The following is a 12,955-nucleotide window of genomic DNA, read 5'->3' on the forward strand; positions in this document are numbered from 1 at the left end:
GAGAAAAAAAGGCAAAAAATAAGTCACGTCCCCAGTGGAAAGAAGAGCAGAGGAGGAGGAGGAGGAGGAGGCAGAGTATTAAAACAGGAAATAGTTGTGAAATGTGTAATATTTTTTTTTTTATGTGTGTGTGTGTGTGTGTGTGTGTGTGTGTGTGTGTGTGTGTGTGTGTGTGTGTGTGTGTGTGTGTGTGTGTGTGTGTGTGTGTGTGTGTGTGTGTGTGTGTGTGTGTGTGTGTGTGTGTGTAAATCGATTTCAACTCAATTCATCAATGATTAAAGATCTTTTATCATCACTAATATCACGGAGGAGGGAGAGAAGGGCAAGAAGGAAGAAGAGGAGGAGGAGGAGGAGGAGGAGGAGGAAAGAGGAGAAGGTGGACTAATAGAAAGAGGAAGAGGAGGATGTGGATTTGGTGATGATAATGATGAGGAGGAAGAGAAAGAAGAGGAGGAGGAGAATGAGGAATTGGAGGAGGAGGAGGAGGAGGAGGAGGAGGAGGAGGAGGAGGAGGAGGGCTAACAGAAAGAAAAGGAAGTGGTAGATTAAGAATGATAATGATGATGATATTGATGAAGATGACGATGATGAAGAGAAAGAAGAGGAGGAGGAGCAGGACTAAGAGGAGGAGGAAGAGGAAGAGGAGGAGGAGGAGGTGGACTAACAGAAAGAGAAGGATGTTGTAGATTGAGAATGATAATGATGATGATATTGATGAAGATGACGATGATGAAGAGAAAAAAACGGGAGGAGAAGAAGAACTAAGAGGAGGAGGAGGTGGACTAAGAAGAGGAGGAGGAGGAGGAAGAGGAAAAGGAAGAGGCGGAGGAGGAGGAGTCGTCAGCTGCTGATCACGCATTAATATTCTCACTCGCTGTTATATTTTTCTGTCTCCCGCTCACCTTTATCTCTTACCTCACTGAGCCCGAACTGACACCTGCATGCTTATTAAGGCATTATATATATCTTAGTTGCGATCTTATCTGTGTCATGAAGTTATTTTTTTTTCTCTCTCTCTCTCTCTCTCCCCCTCTCACTCTCTCTCTCTCTCTCTCTCTCGCTCTCTCGCTGAATTAAGGAGGAGGAGGAGGAGGAGAGGAGGATAATGAGGAAGAGAAGCCAAAGGTGAGGAAGCAGAGAATAGAAAGTAGAGTTAACGAAAAGGAAACGATAAAAATAAACGAAATATATGAAGGATGTGAAAGCGGTTAATGAAATGAATGCAGAGAGAGAGAGAGAGAGAGAGAGAGAGAGAGAGAGAGAGAGAGAGTGTTAAAACCTAAATGAAGTTGCTTAGAAATATTATGTGTATGAATTTGGGAAGAAAGAAAAAATAGATAATCACTTGCAATGAAAATATGAGAATGTAAGAGGGAAGAAAGGAAGGGAGGAAGAGAGGGAGGGAGAGAGAAAAGGATGAAGTTATAAATGAGGAAATAATGAAGAATGAATGAATTAAAAATCTATGCAAGTATTTAGTCAAGAAAGGAAGGAGTAAGAGGTAGGTAGGAAATGAAAGAAGGGAGGTAGGGATTAAAGAAAGACTGCAAGGAAGGAACAAAGAAAGGAAGGAAGGAAAGAGGAAGGAAGGGAGGAGGGAAGGGGCAAGGGGAAGAAGGAAGGAAAAAGGGAAGGAAAGAAAGAAGAAAGGAAGAAAGAATTGGGAAGAAAGGAAGGAAGGAAAGAAGGAACAAAGAAAGGAAGGAAGGAACAGAGGGAGAAAGGAAGGATCTAATGAACGGGGGAAGGAAGTAAGGAGAAAGGAAGGAAGGAAGGAACAAGGGAAGGAAGAAAAGGAAGGAAGGAAGGAATGAAGGAAGGAAGGAAGAGAAGGAAGGAAGGAAGGAAGAGAAGGGAGAAAGGAAGAGAAGGGAGGAAGAGAAGGAAGGAAGGAAGGAAGGAAGGAAGGAAGAGAAGGAAGGAAGGAAGGAAGGGAAGGGAAGAAGAAAGGAAACAGGGGAAGGAAGGAAGGAAGGGAAGAAGGGAAGAAAGGAAGGAAGGAAGGGAAGAAGGGAAGGAAGGAAGGAAGGATAGAGAAAGGATAGAGGAAGGATAGAAGAAGAAAGGAAACAGGGGAAGGAAGGAAGGAAGGAAGGGAAGAAGGGAAGGAAGGAAGGAAGGAAGGAAGGAAGCATATATTAATCACGCCCCTGACGCGACCAACCGGGGATATCAATATGAAAGTCTACCCGCCCTGTGCGAGAGGATACCTGCGGCCAGCGAGAGTTATTAATCACAGCAAAGATGAATGATGGAGCCACAGGGGGGGGGGGGGGGGGAGGCAACGGCTATTCTCTCTCCCTCTCTCTCTTTCTCCCACCCTCTCTCTTGTTTCTATCATTATCTATATCTATCTATCTGTCTCTTTATTCACGTTTCTATCATTATTCTCATTGTGTTTTTTATTTTTATTTTTTTTCCGGGTGGGGGCAACGGCTATTCTCTCTCCCTCTCTCTCTTTTTCTCCCACCCTCTCTCTTATTTCTCTCATTATCTATATCTATCTATCTATCTATCTCTGTATTCACGTTTCTATCTTTATTCTCATTGTGTATTTTCCTATTTTTTTCCCGGTTTTCACTTTGCATCAAGATTTTATTCTCCTATTTCGTATTCAATTTTATATATACACTCATAAGTTCCTATATTTACACTCGCATTACGGTTAGGAGTCTCACAATACTGATTAAAAAAGGCAAACTCCCCCCATCCGCGGTATGCCACACACCTGCCTCTACCTGGATTAATTATCTTTTTCTCTATTTGTCAATGGAGCCACGAAGGGTTACCTGGCCGGGCAATCAATCAGCTCATCGCCCCTCACCTTCCCTCCTTACCTGTGGCCGGCATCCCTCCCTCTGATAAGGTTGGAAGGTTTCGTTTAGTCGGCACAACATCTGTGGTCATATACCGGAGAGACAGGAGGGGGAAGGAGTTATAGGAGATCCCTCTGATAGCGTTTCTCTATCAGCTCGTGTGGTATTGGCGATGGATTGATAACACTAGGATACGAGTGAAGGATATGCGGGATGTGACGTGAATATCGAGTGTTAAAGCCGGGAAGCGAGTGGAAAATCTCAGACAAAGGCTTGGAGTAATGGTCGCAGTGTGTTCGTCTGAGGTTTATTTACGAGTATATTGAGGCGTTTGAATCGACTGCGGTAGATAACACTAAATTAAAGATGATATATAAGCTTCGTGTGAGGCGAATATTGATTTCCGAGGAGAGCTTTACAGTCGGCATCAAGCTGTGGACAAAGGAAGCTGATATTTATGTTTGCAGAGTGTCAATTGTTTCTGTGTAGTTTTGATTCCCAGCGATGTGACTCCTGACTACTCCGCGGGGGACGTTCTCTTGATGGGCATAAGTATCCATTCACATTGTGCGGGATTCATAATATACATTCCAATACCAAGATAGATTAATAGGCAATCTGAATACATTACAAGGGAGGGTATTGTTCGTGTGCATAGATACATCCAGAGTCCAAGAATAAGGCCGTGTACAGGTTGGTTTGTGTTGTAAGGGGAGTGACGCGCCGATGACGAATGTGCGCTTGCCTAATGGATGATATATCGCGGCGTTGCGGGCGTAGTAATGGACATGTGAATGGGTCGCCGGGGAAGTACAGTGTGTGTGTATATTTTGTCGACGAAACAAAAGAAAGACCGAATGGAGCAATGTGTACGAAGAAAGGAAGTTGTAAATAACGTGTTTGCTGGAAGATTCATTAGGCGGCTTGTTAATTTTGTCTAGGAAATAGAGGAAAAGAAAACGTTGAATGCACGGAGAGGAAAGAAGACTATAAATAATGTTCCTATTAAGAATTTATGAAGCTATTGTGAGGCTTTTTCTAATTAGGTTTTAGGGGAAAAATAACTGCGGTTGTTTTTTCTCTTTGATGTTTGAAAGACTTGAGAATATTATATAAAACTAAGTTAGAAAATTCCTCTGCATGAAAATGATTATATTACCAACATTTTGAAGTTAACCGTTGTCATTAACAGATATTGCCAAGATAACGCACTCATAACAGATGATACAGAAACACTTTAAACGAATTCAGTTAGTCGAGGGGAGACTTAACCCGGGCCAAATTTGTGCCATGATATAAACCCCCCAAAATAGATGATGCACAAACTGATCACAAATGCGTTGATATATATTATGAAATGGTTTGCGTGAGTGATGATTTTTTCTCACTATTCTCGCTTAGAGGGTCCTTTAAGAAGCATGATCCCCGCAGCTACCAGGTTAAAAATGTAAACACAATAAACAGCGAAGTCCCCCCTGCACATAAATAACCGATTCGGCGATATCAGTGCGGGAGAATTTACGGCGTTGTTAGCAAACGATCAGCAGGCGTCTGAACAGGTTACGAAGGAAGTGCAGTAAAAAGTATATAAATTTGGCCAATAATTGAAGGATTTGTGGGGTGGCTGCGGTGCCATGATCGCAAGAATTAGTATCACAATAAAGAAAACGCAGTCCTTCCACCAGCGGCCCCGTGATTTAATTCTCTAATCACTTGCAAGACCCTCCACAGGTAGCGAGTCTCACCTGTGCGTGGCGAAGCAGCGTGGGCCCCTTCCCTCCTCCCCTTCTCCTCCCTCCTCATTCTTCGTCTTGTGTGGATTAAGCAGGAAATACCGTAGTCTCTCCTCCTGCTGCTGTTACTGTTCCTCCACTTCCTCCTCCTTTTTCTTTTCTTCTTTTTTTCTTTTCCTTTTCCTCCTCTCCTTCTCCTTTCCTACTGCTCCTCCCTCCTCCTTCGTCTTGAGTGGATTAAGCAGGAAATACCGTGGTCTCTCCTCCTGCTGTTGCTACTGTTCCTCCTCTTCCTCCTTCTCATCCTCCTCTTTCTTCTTTTTCTTCTTTTTGTTTCCTCTTCTTTTCTGCTTTTTTTTCTTTTTTTTTTCTTTTATTCTATCTACTCTTTCTTTTTTTTTTCTTTTCTTCTTCTCTTTTCATCTCTTCTATTTTCTCTTCTCTCTTCTCTCCTTTCCTTTCCTCTCCTTTCTTTTTCCTTTTTTTTATTTTCTACCTTTTCTTTTTCTTCTCCTTTACTCGTCTTTTGGATCATTTCTTGGTTAGCAGTGAAATTCTACTCTTAACGTCAGGAGCAAAGGAGGAAGGAAGATATTAAACGTTTTATGGAAGATATGGAAGGAATATCAATTGAGGGGAAGGGATATCAAAGGAACGTGAACGGAGAGAAAGAGTTGAAATGCAGATGGTGAAGTTAGATAAGTGGAGAAGGAAAGTGTAGGGGAGGCAATTAAAGGAGATAAGAAAGTAGGAGAGGGCAGGGAGGGAAAGATAATGAAGGAGGCGATGAAAGGGAAGAGAGCTAAAGGAAGATAGGGATAGGAAGGGTAATGAAGGAAGAGATGAAAGGGAAGAGAGGAAGAGGAAGATAGGTAGAGGAAGGGAGAGGAGAGAGGGAGAAGGGAGAGGAGAGAGAGAGAGGGGAACAGAGTACGAATGACCTTCCGGGACGATGACGGGACACACACACACACACACACACACACACACACACACACACACACGTTATTAATCTTTTATGATGGCTTCGATTTCCTGGTCTCGTTTGATGCATTACCCCAAAATTTAATTAAGACGAGAACTCCATTAACCTTCACCTGTAAATAGACGTGGAAAATAGAGAATACATTTTTTATCAATATTTTTTTTTTTACTGTTGAAAAAATCTCCGTATTGTCAAAATGTTAACTTTTTTTTTATTTTGCTGTACGTTTTTTCTTCTTCATATTTCTATCTTAGTAATATTTTTTTCATATTTCTATCGTAGCAATATTTTTTTTTGTATTCCTGTCGTAGTAATGATTTCTTTTTCATGTTTTTTTTTTATCGTGGCAATGGTTTTTTTTATCATATTTCTATCGTCGTAATTTTTTTTCACATTTCTATCGTAGTAATATTTTTTTTCATATTTCTATCGTCGTAATTTTTTTCACATTTCTATCGTCGTAATTTTTTTCACATTTCTATCGTCGTAATTTTTTTCACATTTCTATCGTCGTAATTTTTTTCACATTTCTATCGTCGTAATTTTTTTCACATTTCTATCGTCGTAATTTTTTTTCACATTTCTATCGTCGTAATTTTTTTTCACATTTCTATCGTCGTAATTTTTTTTCACATTTCTATCGTCGTAATTTTTTTCACATTTCTATCGTCGTAATTTTTTTTCACATTTCTATCGTCGTAATTTTTTTCACATTTCTATCGTCGTAATTTTTTTCACATTTCTATCGTCGTAATTTTTTTTCACATTTCTATCGTCGTAATTTTTTTCACATTTCTATCGTCGTAATTTTTTTCACATTTATATCGTAGTAATTTTTTCACATTTCTATCGTCGTAATTTTTTCACATTTCTATCGTCGTAATTTTTTCACATTTCTATCGTCGTAATTTTTCACATTTCTATCGTCGTAATTTTTTTCACATTTCTATCGTCGTAATTTTTTTCACATTTCTATCGTCGTAATTTTTTTCACATTTCTATCGTCGTAATTTTTTTCACATTTCTATCGTCGTAATTTTTTTCACATTTCTATCGTCGTAATTTTTTTCATAATTCTATCGTCGTAATTTTTTTCACATTTCTATCGTCGTAATTTTTTTCACATTTCTATCGAAGTAATATTTTCTTTCATATTCCTATCGTAGTAACTTGTTTTGCATCACTGTTTTTTTCACACGTTTACGCCCAGTGGCAGGAACAATTCTTCTTGCACGCGTGTCTCCATGACTGACAAGTTAACTTCGCGCCTGATTGATTTCAATTTTCACCTCTTAAAAATCTTGTAATAATTCCATCGGCGCGGTGGGAAAGTGGGAGCGTCGTTAGGCTCAAATGTAGCTTCGTAATAATTTCCTGCCTTTGTCTTAGTGATTAATTATGGAGACAAATATTCGCTTACGGCTGCTCAAAAAAAATATATTCATCTTCCTTTCTCCTTGTTAGTGAGAACATCGTGTATTTGTGGCATAATATTTAACCACTTTTCCGCAAACTTAAAAGGAAGAACTCCGTGACCAAAATACTGTCTTCTCATGAACTATATTCCATTATCTACCTAAGACCGATCCTCGCTTTGAACTGTTCTCGAATCTCACATAGACAGTAGATTTTCCATGTTTTAGTTTTCATTATATGCAGGAAAGAAAAGAAGGTGAGCGATAATTTCATACTTACAATACAAACACAACCCAATCCAGCCGTTCCCAGCACACACACACACACACACACACACACACACACAGCATTGCAGGACACACAAGAAGGTAGCCACGTCCCTTTCACGTCTAATACTCGTCTTGATCTCCCTCTCGCGGCGGGCGGCGTTAATCTGCAGCACAGTCCGGGCGTCACTATCAAAGGAGGCGGGCGATATATTAGTTACGGGGAGGAAAAATAGAGACCCAAGATTTATGTGCTTTAAAGGGACGGTCAACAAAGGTGGTCGTGATTTACTGAGCCCACACACGCCAGGCCCGAGGTAGGGATCGCAAGGAAGGATAGATGACTGAAGGTATAAAGGGAGACTCGTTTGCTTATGTCTTATGTGAGCTTATGTTTGTATATTTTTTTTACAACAAAGGAGACAGCTCAAGGGCACACAAAAAAAGGAAACAATAATAAAAGAAAAGCCCGCTACTCGTTGTTCGTAAAAATAATCAAAAGAGGTGGCCGAAAGAGAGGTCAATTTCGGGAGGAGAGGTGTCCAGATACCCTCCCCTTGGCTTTTCCTTTCACTTCCTAGACTCTTTTGTGGATGTTTGTCAATTTCCCGTAGATGTTTATGTATTGTTAGTGTGTAAGGAGGGAGGAGAGGGCTGTGTGTGTGTGTGTGTGTGTGTGTGTGTGTGTGTGTGTGTGTGTGTGTGTGTGTGTGTGTGTTCTTCCATGTAATCTAAAAATAACCTAAAACCAAAAAAATAAAATGAATATAAATGAACACAAGCCCGGTCTGGTAATAATTTCCCCAACAGAATGCTAAAGGCCACTTACACACACACACAAAAAAAAAAAAAGCGGCAGCAATCTAAATTAAAACAAAGTGAGACATCCATTCCACCACAGCCCTACCAGAATGCTTTTTATCGAGTCACTTAGCGGCTCACTCACTCCTCAAGACAATAAGCGGCTGTCTCCTTTGTTGTAAAAAAAAATAAAAATAAAATAACGATGCATATTAACCCTTATACTTCCTGGCCTGCTCAGATGAAAGGCTCGAGGAAGGTTCAGAAAGGTTCAAACACTCCTTCATGGCTTCCCCCGACGCAGCAACGCGGTATATAAAGCAACGCCCAGAGATTGGACAACAAAATAGAGTAAATCCCATAATAAATATACATAACCACGGTGTTAAGGGCAAGGAAAGACGCGTTAAGGGGCGATGAAGAATAACGAAGAAGATGGTGCGGAGGGAAGAGGAAGAAGGAGAGGATGATAATGGCAGTGGTGGTGGTGATGATGGCGGTCGCGAAGAAGGATGAGGAGGAATAAGAGGAGGACGAACAGCAGCGGAAGGTAGCAGATGTGGAATGAGCGGAAGAGTTATTGGACAGGTTAATTAGGTCCCGAGCACACAGGTGGCGTCTAGAAATAACCCGTCCAGCCCATTAAGATGATGTAATACTCGTAGGTCTTCCTCCCACCCGCCCACGGACAGGAACGAAAGACCAAAACTTGCTTGCACAGAAATGTCCTTTATCTTCACTGGCCTTCAGAACACGTAACTAATTCCCACTTGTATCCCTAAATGAACCCTCGATATTCACCTTTCATGAAGACGTTTGATAATTTAACACTTTAGTCACTCAAAAACGTGGTATATATTTTCCTCTCTTCTCCAACAAGCAAAAAAATCCTTGCACAAAAAATTTCTCACTGACCTTCAATAGACATTAGAAAATTCAACACTATAGTCACTCAAAAAACGTGGTATATATTTCCCTCTCTTCTCCAACAAGCAAAAAAATCCTTACACAAAAAATGTCTCCTCACTGACCTTCATAAGACGTAACAATCTGCCTCTTGTGTCCTTAAGTAAAGTCGCGGTACTTATTTCCGTAACAGCGAGAGGAAGTCTATTACCAAAACACGAAAAACACATAGTAGCTGGATTGTTTTCACATGATTTTGGGCTTGTTAGGGGGACGGTTGCTAGCTTGCTTCCCGTGAAAATAGTGAGTGTTGAAATGATAAGTTGGCTGGTGGAGAAGTTTGCTCACACTGCTTTTGTATACGCCGGGGAAACCATGAGAGCGAAGGGAGTGCGTTAGGGAGAGAGGGACGAGACGGACGGAGCGAAGGAGAGCGGGAAAGTGTAGATAATCAGAAAGTCATGAAAGGGTGGGATGATACAGAGGAGACGAACAATGCGAAAAGTCTGGCATAGTGATAAACGAAGATGGAAAGGTTGAGGCAATAGCAGAGTGAAGAAGGGTAGATATTTCAGAGGGAACAAGGGGACAAAGTGAGAGGAAGATGGGGAAAAAGATAAAAGGTGATAAGGAATAAGGAAAAAAAATAAGCTAGTAATCCAGGGAGGGAAAGATAAGAGTGGTAATAAACATAATAGGTGAGGAAAAGGAAACAATGAATTAGGGAGGAAACAAGGAGAAGAGATAAAGGAGATAGATAAAGAGAGAGAGAGAGAGGAAGCACCTGACACTGCACTAATCAACAGGTGTAATGATCGTAGTTTACAATAATGAGAGCAAAAGTCTTTCCCGTTGCATTCATTTTTCACCTGTGCATGGCGGCGAGCTACCTGCGGGGTGTGCATGTGTGTTTACCTGCCTGATGCTTTGTACGGTTCATGAGTTTCCACTTACGGCACGCTAATCACTGGCTTCCACCTTTACCTTCCACCTTCCCTAATTGGCTCTTTACCTGTCTAGTGCTACGTAGTTTTGAGTTTCATTATCCATTTTTTTTGTCCGTGAATTACTGCTTTTTTTTTATCAAGTGTTTGCCGGACTGTGCCTCAAATTACTGATCTCTATCGTAACTCTCGCCATCTGACTCACTGTACACTCTTCTCCTTACTCGTTTTGTCTGTGTATTTTAGAGTATGTTTCTGTGTTACACCTCATTACGTTTTCTTACCTGTCTCAAGTCAACCTCATTTTGTCTTATCTTTTGTCATCAGTCTTATTTACGCTTCCACTTTTCACGTCCATTGTTCCCCCACACGATATTGTTCCTGACGGCATTTCCTCGTCCATTAGTTGATCTCGTCTCTGAACCGCCGCTATCTGTCTTTCTCTTCCTCCCTCTGCCTCACTTTCCCAGCCATTCACGCATTTTTTACTCCCCCTCTTCGTATATGATCGCCCTATTACCTGCACAGCACTCATCAACAACACGTGCATTACCTGTCTCCCGTGTTCCATATTACTCTGTCCATCACGTGTCTTCCGTCCTGTAATCACCTGTAACTTACCTGTATCACCTGCTTCAATGTCCCAATCGCCCACCTCATCACAGCCACTCCAATTACCTGTTTAACACCTGTCTGACTTGTGCTTTCCTTCCCCGTCAACCACCTTCGTCTCTGCTCTCTACTCTTCCTACCTCTGCACCGTGACATCCCTCCTCTCCCAGCCCTCTCCACGCCCCCTCTCGCCTCTTCTTACCTTCTTTCCACTTCACAATATCCGCCCCATCCCAGATCAGGTGTCTGGATGGAAGGGGCCGGATGCAGCTTCACTTTCTCTCCTCTCATCTCTCAGTCTCCCTTTTTTACGTCAAAGCGAAACGATAACAGGTGAAGGAAGTGGAAGGCGAGATGCTTGTGTGGGAAGGGAGAGGAGATGGAGTGCAGAGTTCAGAGATGGATATATGGGAAAGGTGAAGTGGAGGATAGAGACAAATGAAGGGTTGAATAAAGACAAATATTAGAGGATGTAAAGACGGAGGAAGGAACATGCAGGAGAGATGAAGTTAGGTAGATATGGAGATGGTTGAATGAGGGTGTGGAAGGGGCGGCAAAGGTTGAGGTTGGGTAACTGCTCTACATACTTACCTAGCACTCTTACCTGTGATCTACTTACAGGTAAAGGGGGAGAGAGGGGGTCGAGGGGTCAGGGGGCAGGAGGGCGGGTCAGAGGTCACATGAATGAGTAATTATCTGAGAATCTTCAAGGCGCGATGTGCTAATGCTCGTGTCCGCAAAGGGAAGGTTTAATAAGGTTTAATAAGGCGCGCTGTTTTATGCTTCCTCCCGGCTAAGTGGAATAAGAGATGCGTGGAGGCTGTCTTTTTTTTCTCTGTATAATTATTTTGGTTATTATGTGAAACCTAATATGCAGGACCGATGTGAGATAGCAAGTTTTCTGTCTGTCTCTGTCTGTCTGAGAGAGAGAGAGAGAGAGAGAGAGAGAGAGAATTGATATATAACTTCCATCGCTTGTCTCAATGATTACATATTTATTAGTAATCATTTTCAGGCTTTCACATTTTACCTTCTTTTTCCAGACAAGTTAGCGGCGAGCACCTGAGGGCTGCACGCGGTTCCGGTGAGTGTTAATATTCTTTTTGGTGTCGTAGTTACGGACCGCGAGGTTTGTGTTGACTCGTCTGTTTATACTTTCGTCTTAAACTGAATTCACGATCGCAAAGCATTTTTCATATCTGTTTACGCGTTGACCAAGCGCGCCACCAAGAGGCATTGATTTGACTTCCCTGTTCGCTGCACGTGTAGAGTTTTCACCTCGACTTCACTCTTCCATTCAGGGGTCGTAAAGATGATTAAAAACGTCTCCATTTGTTTGTATATATGTGTGCTAACTAAACCCGCGGACCACACGCAAAACCCCCCCAGCTGTGTATTTGAAGTGTCAGGTTATCACGTCACAGAAACATGTCTAATTTACCTGTGAGAGCGGCTGTTGCACCTTCACCGTCTATCGCCACGTCAGAGAAACATACCTAATTTACCTGTGAGAGGGGCTGTTTCACCTTCACCGTCTATCGCCACGTCAGAAAAAAACATGCCTAATTTACCTGTGAGAGCGGCTGTTGCACCTTCACTGTCTATTGCCACGTCAGAGAAGCATACCTGATTTACTTGTGAGAGGGGCTGTTTCACCTTCCCTGTCTATGTTACCAACCTGAGGAACAAAAGTAACTGTATATTTATTTTTGTGTGTGTGTGTTGCGATACTTTAATAATCATGCACCCTTGTCTTCCGCTGGTAAATTTGACTGCAGAAATGAAGACAATGGAGAGGAAATCTTTATGTAGTATCTTGAGGATCGGGGAAGATATTAGTTGTGTTGTTTTGGCCTGTTTTGGCGTTGTAATGGTCCTCCGCTGCATCATTAGCGCGGTCTCTTTGCCGAAAGCGACATGTTGCACACGCACAAAAAAAGGTAATTTGGTAGACTTCACGCTTTTCTTTTTTTTCCTTTCTTTTCTTTCCTCTTCTTTCTATCCTCGTCTTTCTTTCTTTCCTTCCTCTTTTTTCTCTCTTTTCTATTTTTTCTTTCCTCTCCTTTCTTTTTTTCCTCTTCTTTCTTTCTTTCTTTCCTCTTTTTTCTTTCTTTCTTTCCTCTTCTTTCTTTCTTTCTTTCCTCTTTTTTCTTTATTTCTTTCCTCTTCTTTCTTTCTTTCTTTCCTCTTCTTTCTTTCTTTCTTTCTTTCCTCTTCTTTCTTTCTTTCTTTCCTCTTTTTTTTTTATTTCTTTCCTCTTCTTTCTTTCTTTCTTTCCTCTTCTTTCTTTCTTTCTTTCTTTCCTCTTCTTTCTTTCTTTCTTTCTTTCTTTCTTTCCTTTTCTTTCTTTCTTTCTTTCTTTCTTTCCTCTTCTTTCTTTCTTTCTTTCTTTCTTTCTTTCCTCTTCTTTCTTTCTTTCTTTCTTTCCTCCTCTTCTTTCTTTCTTTCTTTCCTCTTCTTTCTTTCTTTCTTTCTT

The sequence above is a fragment of the Eriocheir sinensis genome, chromosome 7 (genome assembly GCF_024679095.1).
Source record: "Eriocheir sinensis breed Jianghai 21 chromosome 7, ASM2467909v1, whole genome shotgun sequence".
Lineage (NCBI taxonomy): Eukaryota > Metazoa > Arthropoda > Malacostraca > Decapoda > Varunidae > Eriocheir > Eriocheir sinensis.